At 39.3% G+C, this 10,369-nt stretch overlaps 1 protein-coding gene across 2 annotated transcripts in view; it reads right to left on the reverse strand.

Annotated features, from left to right (window-relative positions):
* lingo3a (leucine rich repeat and Ig domain containing 3a) overlaps positions 1–10,369 on the reverse strand; it is a 41,072-nt gene that overhangs the window by 9,943 nt on the left and 20,760 nt on the right. The window contains exon 1 of one of the 2 annotated variants that reach the window (XM_020624263.1): positions 712–763. The exons of the other annotated variant lie outside the window; for it this stretch is intronic. The gene's annotated coding sequence lies outside the window, so the exon portion shown is untranslated. Of the gene's footprint in view, positions 1–711; positions 764–10,369 lie in introns of those variants that run through there. 2 annotated transcript variants of the gene reach the window in all.

Here is a 10,369-nt window from a genome sequence, read left to right on the forward strand (position 1 = left end):
AGTTTATCTGCTTAAAGTGCCTTAGATTTTGTGTTACTTATTTATCTACTTTATATTTCATTTGTATTTTGTGGCATTCATGTGGACGGCAAAGTAAGAATTTCGTTGTACAGGAAAACACGCTTCCTAACTGTGCATATGACAAAATAAACAGTTTGAACTTTGAACTAAACAGTTACACAAGCACACCTTCTTTACCCACATACCTATTAACCTCTTTACCAATGAACCCGAAAACAAACTTTTTGTCAGGTCCGCTTGGCGCGACCTGCCTCTTTTCTGCCTTTCTCTCTTCTGTTCTCTCAACCTGCGGGATTTTGCACCTCAGCTGTGTTGCATATGGTAATTAGCGACTCGTTTGTGGGTGCACACAGCTGGGGTGCATCCCGCTGATTAACTCAGACTTTATTTATACCTCTGGTGGACGCTCCGCCGTCGCATTAACGTGCATACACCGTTGCAGTCATTATTTCGTGGTATGTATTCATACGTATTATGTTTTCCACGCTGACAGTTCCTGTGCTGTGGACCTTTTTGTTTGTGTTCTGTCCATGAGGTTAGCCAGACGTCACTTTTCTTTATCCAAGGTGACAGGTCCTTTGCTGTGGATATCCTTTTTGTTTGCCTGTCCTCTTGGTTAGCCTGTCTATTCACCTGTCCGTCCTCATCCTCCTGCTCTCCTGATTCCTGCCATTCAGTTTATCTGTTTACCTGTTCGACCTGGTCTCCTCAGCCATCACTGCCCAACCCAGGTTATGAACTGTATATGGACTCAATTACTTTTTGTTTTGTGTTCCCAATAAATCACCTTTTAGCTAGCACCTGGGTCTGCATAATTGAGTCCTCCCTGTAGTTCTCCCTCACCCACTTGGTAAGGGGGACTCAACCCTAACACGTTCATAATCTGTATTTGCACCAGTCCCAAGTGTGAATGACATCTGAGTCTGTAGACCACATCTCATGAATGTAGCAGCACCATTTAAATGTTTTCATAACACAAAATATAAGTGAGGAACATATAGGGTTACAGTCAGACGTGTCAAATAAGACACATGGTCTTCAACATGTGTCCATGTTTATTTTATATTTTATTGTGTCAGCTTGAAACCATACAACCATGTTGTGTAGTCGAACAGGAATGGGCATGGTGAATCAAATACCAAACAATCCATTAACCAAGTGACACGTCTTGACTGCACTTCAATATCTTGACCACTAGATGTCCTACTTGAGCACGGTGTCATTGAAGCCTCCAGTAATGAACCATTTGTGTGAATACCGTTTGAAGTTTCAACAAAGTCTCATCGGCCATCACTGCCTCTGGGACTGGCAGAAGTGGGGTGGCAGGAACAAGTAAAATACTGGAAAGTCTGAACAAGAGTTAGAACGTTCTGGCAGCTTCCCAGAGGGTGAGAAGCTGCCTATATGATAGTGTAACCAGGTGTGATTAATGAGAAGCAGGTGAAACCAATCTGTGTGATGAGAAAAAGTTCCCGGGAGTCAGGGTGAGCTGGGGACAGGAAGTAGTATCAAAACAAAAGCATGAGACAGGAAGCAAATGGGACAGAATCATGACACTTTGATTACGTAGCAAGAGTACAACAGTGCTCTTCCCTGCTGGGCTTCTGCTAATGCAGGTGACAGAGAGGGAGGGAGGAAGGAGTTGCTTGTTCTGGCAGAGGATTGGCTGACAGACTGACTTTCACACAGTCTTCGTATTTCATTTGCATTTGTCTTTTAAAAAGGATTGTGGTTTCCCACTAATAGAGCTTACCACTTCACTGGAATTGTACAAGCTGTGAAGACTGATAATAGTGAAACAAAACCTTTCAGGAGGACACACTTCCAAAGCACAAAAAACAGCAAAATAAACTGCACAACAGTAGTACAAAAGTAACTACAGTAGGGCTGCAGTTTTAAATAGGCAATTACATTACTAAAACATGGTAGGGATTAAAATGTCTGATTGATCAAATGGGCATGGTGTTAGTGGCACAGTGTTATTGTATGTTTGGAAAGTGGAAAAAAGTTTTCAGAGATAACCAATCCATAAAGTCAGAAAGTGCTGACCAGACTGAACTACACCAGCAATGTCTTGCAGACAGAATCAGTATGAAGCGCTGACATAAAGTCACAATGCTCCGGATCGACTTCGAAATAATACGGTATGAGTTTAAAGTTGTCATGGCGACAGCTGCACCATCTCCCTCTACTCCCTTCAAACTGTTTTCCATATGCAGCTGAAGCATGCCTGACAACTCGACACCTTTAACGAGTGCATGCATTTCTCAGATATTTAATATTGCCTATAGTATTGGAGCCATTCTTTCCTGCCTCATGTTCATAAATGATTTCTTGCCTTCCTGCATTACCTGTCTTGTACTGCATTTAGTTCTTGTTACCTGTTCCCTGTAACAAAAGACAGATGACAATTGTCTGACATTGTCAAACAGATAAACTATTTATGAAATCAGCATATACAGTGGCAATAAAAAGTGTGTGAACCCTTTGGGATGACCTCATTTTATGAATTAATTGATCACAAAACGTGATGATTTTCAGCTAAGTAAAGACAAAGGCAATGTTCTCAAGCTAATAACACACAAACAATTAGCACAAGTTGTGTCTTTACTGTGCAAACTAATTAAATATTCACAGGGCTGGTAGAAGAAGTAAGTGAACCTTTGGCTTTAATAAGTCGTCATATGTCTTTTGGCAGCAGTAACCTCTTTGGAGTGCAGAGCAGACCTGCACTTAGTTCAGTATTAATCCAATGACTGTTCGTTCATTATTGCAACTTAGATCTGGCCACATTTAGGACAAAATTCTACATAAATGAAGATAATTCCATAGGGATCACATACCTTTTTACCCACTATATTGTTCACACATCCAACAGCATCAACTAAGAGATCAGTTTATTTTTTGTTACTATTTTTGTTGCCAGGCAACATTTGCTCACCCCAGTACTTTTTTTTTAAATTAGAAACCACCTCAAGTGATGTTCTATTCTGGAAAAGCCTCAATATTTATACACAAGGGGAGTGAACTGATTTGAACCATCTTTTTGTTTGTTTGTTTGTGTTGAGTGTTACACTGTTAGTTATACCAGGCCTACATATTTATTAGTCTCAGCTGTAACAGACTACAAAATTATAATACGTACAGTAATAACTGTTAAGGCCACAGGGCTCAAAGAGACACTGCCAGAATCATCACCAGGTTTGTTGTGACCTTCAGGTGCATAAAGGTTTAACATTCTTATGCTTATGAATAGATGCTACTAGAAGTGACTGTAGCTATCATTTCCATATAATATTTACAAGCACCAGTATATGTGGAATATTAAACTTTCACTGAATAGCTCTAACAGCATAACATCTTTTTTTTCCACTATATCCTCTGCACATTCTCCAGTAACTGCCTTATGGAACAGTCAGATTACAATATTCAGTACACTTCTGGTTGAAGGCAGTCATATGCAGAGACTGCCATGTTATCAGCTGTAAGCCTTTAGTAGTCAGAAACTGACAGAAACAACTGGGAATATGATATCATTAAAATTTTATTAAAGAGATTTTAGTAGTGGAGCTGTTGCTGATGCCTTATTTTCATCATCTGTCATAAAGTAAAAAAACTGCTTCACAGATGCTGATGCAAACAGAGGTGCTGTTTGGTTGTTAGTGCCACAACATGTTACATTTCTTCAACTGTATTTGACCCCAAATACCTCTGAAGGTGTCTCCTCTCTAAAGCTCCAGCCAGCAAGGGTCTTCATCATCTCACAGTCTATACAGTATAGGGGACAGAGTGACCTGGGATTCATGCACTCTTTGACTGCAGCCCAATTACAGTGCAAACACTGCAGATTCCCATTGAGAGAAGGGGGATTTTTGATTTTTAGCTAAACTAGATAGCAACAGAGCCAGATTTAGACAGAGAAGTGGGCTGTAAAGTAGCAGGGGCAGGGGGCTCACTGAGTTGTTTCACCACCTCCATACCTCCTCTTCTTGCCACCACTTCCTGTTATATCTGGGTCTGTCTTTGTTTCAGCCTTTCCTCCTCTACAGCCTATTTTTGTTTAAACAGAAACTATTAAGGTTTGAAAGACAATAAATTATGTAAATGGACCTTACATAAATGCTATTCTACTCTGCTATTCAAAATAATGGCTTGCAAGGCCTCCATATGTTTCATCATGAGGACATTAGGATGGGATCAGACAGAGGGCACTGCTGATGCTCAGCTAAATCTTACACATTAAACATGCACATAGCCTATTAATGTATGCATTAAGCTTCTCTAATAATCCGAAAAGTGTGTGTGTGTGTCTCTAAGTCAGTGTGAGAGACAATTAAAATGTAGCTACAGTAGCAGACAGCACATGTGTGTGCAAATGCAAGGATATTTGTGTTATCTTAAATTTTTAAGATGTGAGTTGTTTGATGATACAGCTGGTGATATTTTACATTTTTGTTAAAGTTAACAAATTGCAGAAAAAGCACAAAATCCACACTAAATTCAGCCTTCTCACAGCACTTTCCAGCTTCCTGTCTGTGCCACTCAACCTCATGCCCATACTGTATGTTTCTATAAAAACCTAACATGAAAACGTAATATCATAAAAAAAAAAGCTAAATAATTTCTTACACACTTTTCAGCAAACATTACTCAAACAAAGGTAGGCTAAATAGTAGGGAGGTCCTGATTCGATACTAAGTATTGGTATTGGGTCTAATTCGGACATTTTCGACATTTCAGCCAAAATAAAGTCGATCCATAGGTCGAACTACAGTTCTGTATTTGAACAGACTCAGTTGCATTTTTGAGACTCGGGTGACACAAAACCAATAAACTGCTATATTAATCAATCCAGCTGTCTACACTGCCTGTGTGTGGGCTGGCATGTCACTCCTACATTAAGTACATTAAGTACATTAAGTACATAGTAGCCAGGACCTAAAGCCTATTTTTAGCTTCAGGACTATTTTTTCAGAGCTAAGAGGATAAAACACTCCACAGAATTCACCAAAACAATGAAAGTTCGCTAGTTACAACCTAAACACCAGCAAAACAGAGAAATACATCAAGTTAAAACAGTTAAAACACATGATCTAGCCTAAACATGGTAGTTTTTATTTGCTGGATATAATATACATATACAGTACATGCAAGTGTAGCCAGTATTTCCTCCAGTGTCTGTTACGTATTTGTCTGAGTTTTGGACTGTAGTTTTCCGTACTTCTATAGGCTATGTGTGGGTGAACAGCACCAAGAATCTTTTATCTATATCAATAACTTAGGACAATAAACTTAATATTCTGGAACCAGTACCTGACCCAGTATATGGATCAAGAAGCTCCTGAAAAATATATTGTGCCAGATTAATTTCAATTTCAGTATGTTAGATAGTTAATGAACATTTACTGTAGGTAACTAGGCTATAAATATTATATTAAAATCCCTATCAGCGGATACATAATATTAAAAGAATTGGATTGCACCAGGTCCAAAAAAACTGGATCAGCACATCCCTAGTAAATAGTTCATTTGTTGGGGATTATTTTCAGCAGAGGATTCATTTACATTTGGCAATCTAGTATTGACAGCAGCTGAACAGAGTATACAGTAGGATGGATTTTAAGAAAACTACACTGCCCATGTTCATTGTAATGAAGGAACATCTCAGCCAGTGCAATGATGAGGCTCACTGATGTGTTTTACTGTAATAGTTTCTGTACAACAATAAAGCTCTATGGCACAGATGAATAAGCTACATCTTGTTACTAGGAACAGATCAGTGTTGATCTTGGTCTTTTAATGGAATTTGTGACAAAAGGAAAAATATAGCATATCACCAGACTTATCCGTCACACTGTGGAAAGAGAATTATATAATAATTCACCATGACATACAGCATTGTTCACAGGCATTTCAATCCCTGTACCGCTGACAAGTGAGCAAGGATTGTGTTTCAGAGTGTGTAGGTGTAGCCAAGCACTCTCCACAAAGGCACACAGGCCGAAGCATAACATCCACAAAAGCTCCTCAAATGGCTGTGCTCACTCTGATTTCTACTATGCCCACTCACTGCATTTTACATAAGCACAACCCCGTGTTTTTGTGACTGTGCTGGAGTGTCCCACAGAAAACACATTATTCATTTACACCGAGGGGAGCCATTGTCAATGTCCATCAACTGGTATAGGGAGACCCTGAAGCCCCTGGCAGTGCATGGTCCAGGGAATGCACACATATACACACAGGCCATTGCACACACTCACGCTCACCTGATGTGAGAGAAAAAGCCCTGAGTGACAATAAACTGAGTTGCTTGTTCCCTTTTATGTTTTTAGTAAATTCCACCTAGCAGTCTGATGATGGATTGTTATTACTGGCAGGGCCACACCACCCACCACAGCTGGTGCATGGACTATAAACACCTGCACTGTATGTACTGTATATATGAACATGTACAGTTGCAATGTTAGGAAGGATTAGTGTGTATTTATTGGGTCCATCCAGCAGCTGTGATATTGAGGTGACGGGAGAGGTCAGAATAAGATGAATGAGGGGCATCGTGAAAAGAGTCCACTTGTTTAATGTGGCTTTGGCCCTGCATAATAATAATACCTGCAGTTAACTGTTTAGATACAGTATGTTGGAAACTTCCATTACACCTTAGCACTGCAGGCAAATACTGTATATATGAAACACTGGTTTAAAAGGTGCCAAACGGGATTTTCTTTATAGGAAGTGAGATTCTTAAACTGAACTTCTGTCCTATAAAAAGCACGAACAGTGAAACCAAAGGACATAAAAGGGTTGTGTCTTGCCATGTGCCATGAATCTTTAATGAGAGAGAACTGTGTCAGGGCATATGGACATAAAGGCTGCTATGAACAGGAGTTATATAAGAGAAGAAGAGAAACTCAAAGCATTATGGCTCCCCCAGCAGCCTAGACTTATAGCAGCATAACAAAAGGAAGGCTCAGGGTCACCTGATCCAGCCCTAACTATAAGCTTTATCAAAACGGAAAGTCTTAAGTCTAGTCTTAAAGGTAGAGAGGGTGTCTGCCTCCCAAACGGAGACTGAGAGCTGGTTCCATAGGAGAGGAGCTTGATAGCTAAAGGCTCTGCCTCCCATTCTACTTCTGTGGACTCTAGGAACCACAAGTAAACCTGCACTGTGAGAGCAAAGTGCTCTGTTAGGATGATAAGGCACTACGAGGTCTTTAAGATACGATGGAGCCTTGTCATTTAAAGGCTTTGTATGTTAGTATAAGGATTTTAAATTCTATTCTGGATTTTACAGGGAGCCAGTGAAGAGAAGCTAATATGGGAGAGATATGATCTCTCTTGATAGTTCCTGTCAGTACTCTGGCTGCAGCATTTTGGATTAACTGGAGGCTTTTTAGGGAATTATTGGGACATCCTGATAGTAAAGAGTTACAGTAGTCCAGCCTGGAAGTAACAAATGCATGGACCAGTTTTTCAGCATCACTTTGAGACCCTGTATGGTTAAACAGCAGAATTCTAAGATTTTCAGGCCCAAGTACAATAACTTCAGTTTTGTCAGTTTAGAAGTAAGAAATTACAAGTCATCCAGGCCTTTATGTCTTTAAGACATACTTGAAGTTTGACTAACTGATCTGATTCTTCTGGGTTCATAGACAAATATAACTGAGTATCATCTGCATAGCAATTGAAATTTATGCCATGTTTCCTGATAGTATTGCCTAAAGGGAGCATGTATAAAGTGAAGAAAATTGGACCTAACACAGAGCCCTGTGGAACACCGTGACTAACTTCAGTCTGCGTGGAAGATTCATCATTAACTTGAACAAACTGGAATCTTTCTAATAAGTAAGATCTGAACCAACTTAGTGCAGTTCCTTTAATCCCAATATCATGTTCAAGTCTCTGTAGTGAGATGCTGTGATCACTGGTGTCAAAAGCAGCATGATACCAGTTCTAACTGCAGGACATAGTTTGTTCAGTTCATTTCAGCAACTTTATTTATCCCACGAGGGCAATACAGTTTTACAGGCTTACAATTAACTATACACAGACTCACATACTGTACAAACAACAATAACTCATTGCCAACATGTGAGGAACAGCAGGTCAGCACGTGAGCATCAACATCAAAGACGTATAGAACTTAAGAGGGAAGAAGTTCACGTATGTGACCACACATCCAACACCAATAAAGATAAAAAACAAAGAACAATTACATCAGATTAGACTAGTATATTTCAGGCTTTAGGTTGCCTTAGCTCAGGAGAACAACTATCCAGTATTCACAGTAAGCAATCAGAGGCAGATAGAGGATACCATTTCCTCTAAAACAACAGCAGACAAGGATTTTATTAAGATTTCTTCATGGAAATCATTTGGCATGAATAATGTGAAAGGACAGCTGGGGCTGTAGTGCCTGACCAACTCACTGTCATAACAGGGTCTGACCTGGTTTCCTTCTTATATAAATTTGTACCAAAGCATGTTCACAACTGAAGGTTAAAATTAATATTTTGGTTCAAACAGAAGCACTCCAACAAAATCCAAACATTTCAGGCACAGTCAGTTTTAGTTAACACAAAGGGATATGTGGCTTGTAAGAACATTAAGTTTGATACCACTTACTGCAGGGCCACAGGCCATCACTGTAATAACAGGTGACACATCTTCTCCTGGACACACACACACACACACACACACACACACACACACAGTGAGGCAAGTCAAGGCTCAGCAGTGTTATCCTATCAACACATGACCTAACACACACACTTTCATTAGAGTTCTGTAACAGGAACTCATTACTGTGCTCCATCAATTTAGGCCTGTTACATGTGTGGCAGACTTATTTATCCTGTGCTTGTTTATTTCAGGTTGGGACTTCAGAGCTCACACTGAATAAACAAAAATTGATTAAAAATCCCATTATATTAATTAATTATTCAAATATCATGTTTGATATTTTCATATTGAATGTTTCCCCATAAATCAACAATAATATGTCTTTTTGTTCAGGATAAAATGTTTCTGAAAGGATCCAGTCTCCTCAATTATTTGTTTGTTAGGTTACTCAGAAGTTTAACAGTTTAACCACTGAGAAAACAGCTTTTTTTGTCAAGGGTTTGTTATTGATACCACTCTCATTTCAGTATGGTAAAGAAGAAGCTGAAGCCTAGAGACAGTTAGCTTAGCCCAGAGCCCTTAAGATAGAAGAGCAAGTCATGTGACTCATGTAGTTCCAAACAGTAGATTCAGATTCAAAGTTTTCTGTATACAGTGGGATTTATCAGAAAATTACTGTTTTTAATAGCTTGAACAGCCTTGCAAACAAATTCTGTGTTCTGTTTCTGTAGATAACGCAGCTAATTAAGCTAGTTAGCTTGGTTCCTAATTATTAAAGTGACCCAATATTTGAAGGATCACCAAAAGGGTCATAAAACATGTATAAATGGACAGTCAAAAGGGTCATAAAACATGTATAAATGTTTTTACATGTCGCTAATGTAAAATGTCACAAGTATAATCACTGCTATTGATTTCAACTTCTTACATTGCAACTGAATCAATGTAACTCTATAGCACTGCTCCTAAAGTTTGTGATGTTGTCACTCTCCTTCTTAGTGCACCCTGGCTTAGCCTATAGCGTAATGACTGGTAATAGTTAACTTAGTTCTGTATGAAAGTAAAATATACACAGAAAAAACAAGAGTTTTTTAGGAGCTAAGTCAGTTTAGTCAGAGTCTGAACTGAACACAACATAGACACACACAATCCTTCTGTAGCTAACTTATGGCTAAAGTCAATACAACAGCGGCTGTTTGGGGCAAATTAACATAATCAATCCAGCAGTCAAATTTGCACAAATGATCCAGAATGAAGATTTGCTTTTCTTTTTGTCTGTACATGTCATAACCAAAGACACTGAGGAAGCTACTTTCTTAAGTTTGGACAGGGCTGGGTTAGCTGTTTCTACATTTCCAGTCTTTATGCTGCGCTAAGCTAACCGTCTCCAAGCTCCGGCTTTTAATAGACCACCATGAGAGCAGAGTTAATTTTGTCATCTAGCTGTGAAAGAAAGTGATTAAGTATAACTATTCTTTTAAGCTGTCCACTGCTTCCCAAACAGCAAATACAGTATGTTTGAAAGTGTCATTCCCTTAGATGGAAACTACTGTATGTCATTTTGGCACAATACTAGAAAAATTAATGCCAACATGGAGGACATCTGGATCACATGTGGCTCTGCAGTCCTTTGTTTACAGACATGATGCCATGGGTGTCACAGTGGAACGACGACAACAGTCAGTCAGCCGTTAGTATTTTTACACAGGCTGCCGCTGGCAGCTAG

Source organism: Monopterus albus, unplaced genomic scaffold, assembly GCF_001952655.1.
Source record: "Monopterus albus unplaced genomic scaffold, M_albus_1.0 scaffold323.1, whole genome shotgun sequence".
In the NCBI taxonomy this organism is placed as follows: Eukaryota; Metazoa; Chordata; class Actinopteri; order Synbranchiformes; family Synbranchidae; genus Monopterus; species Monopterus albus.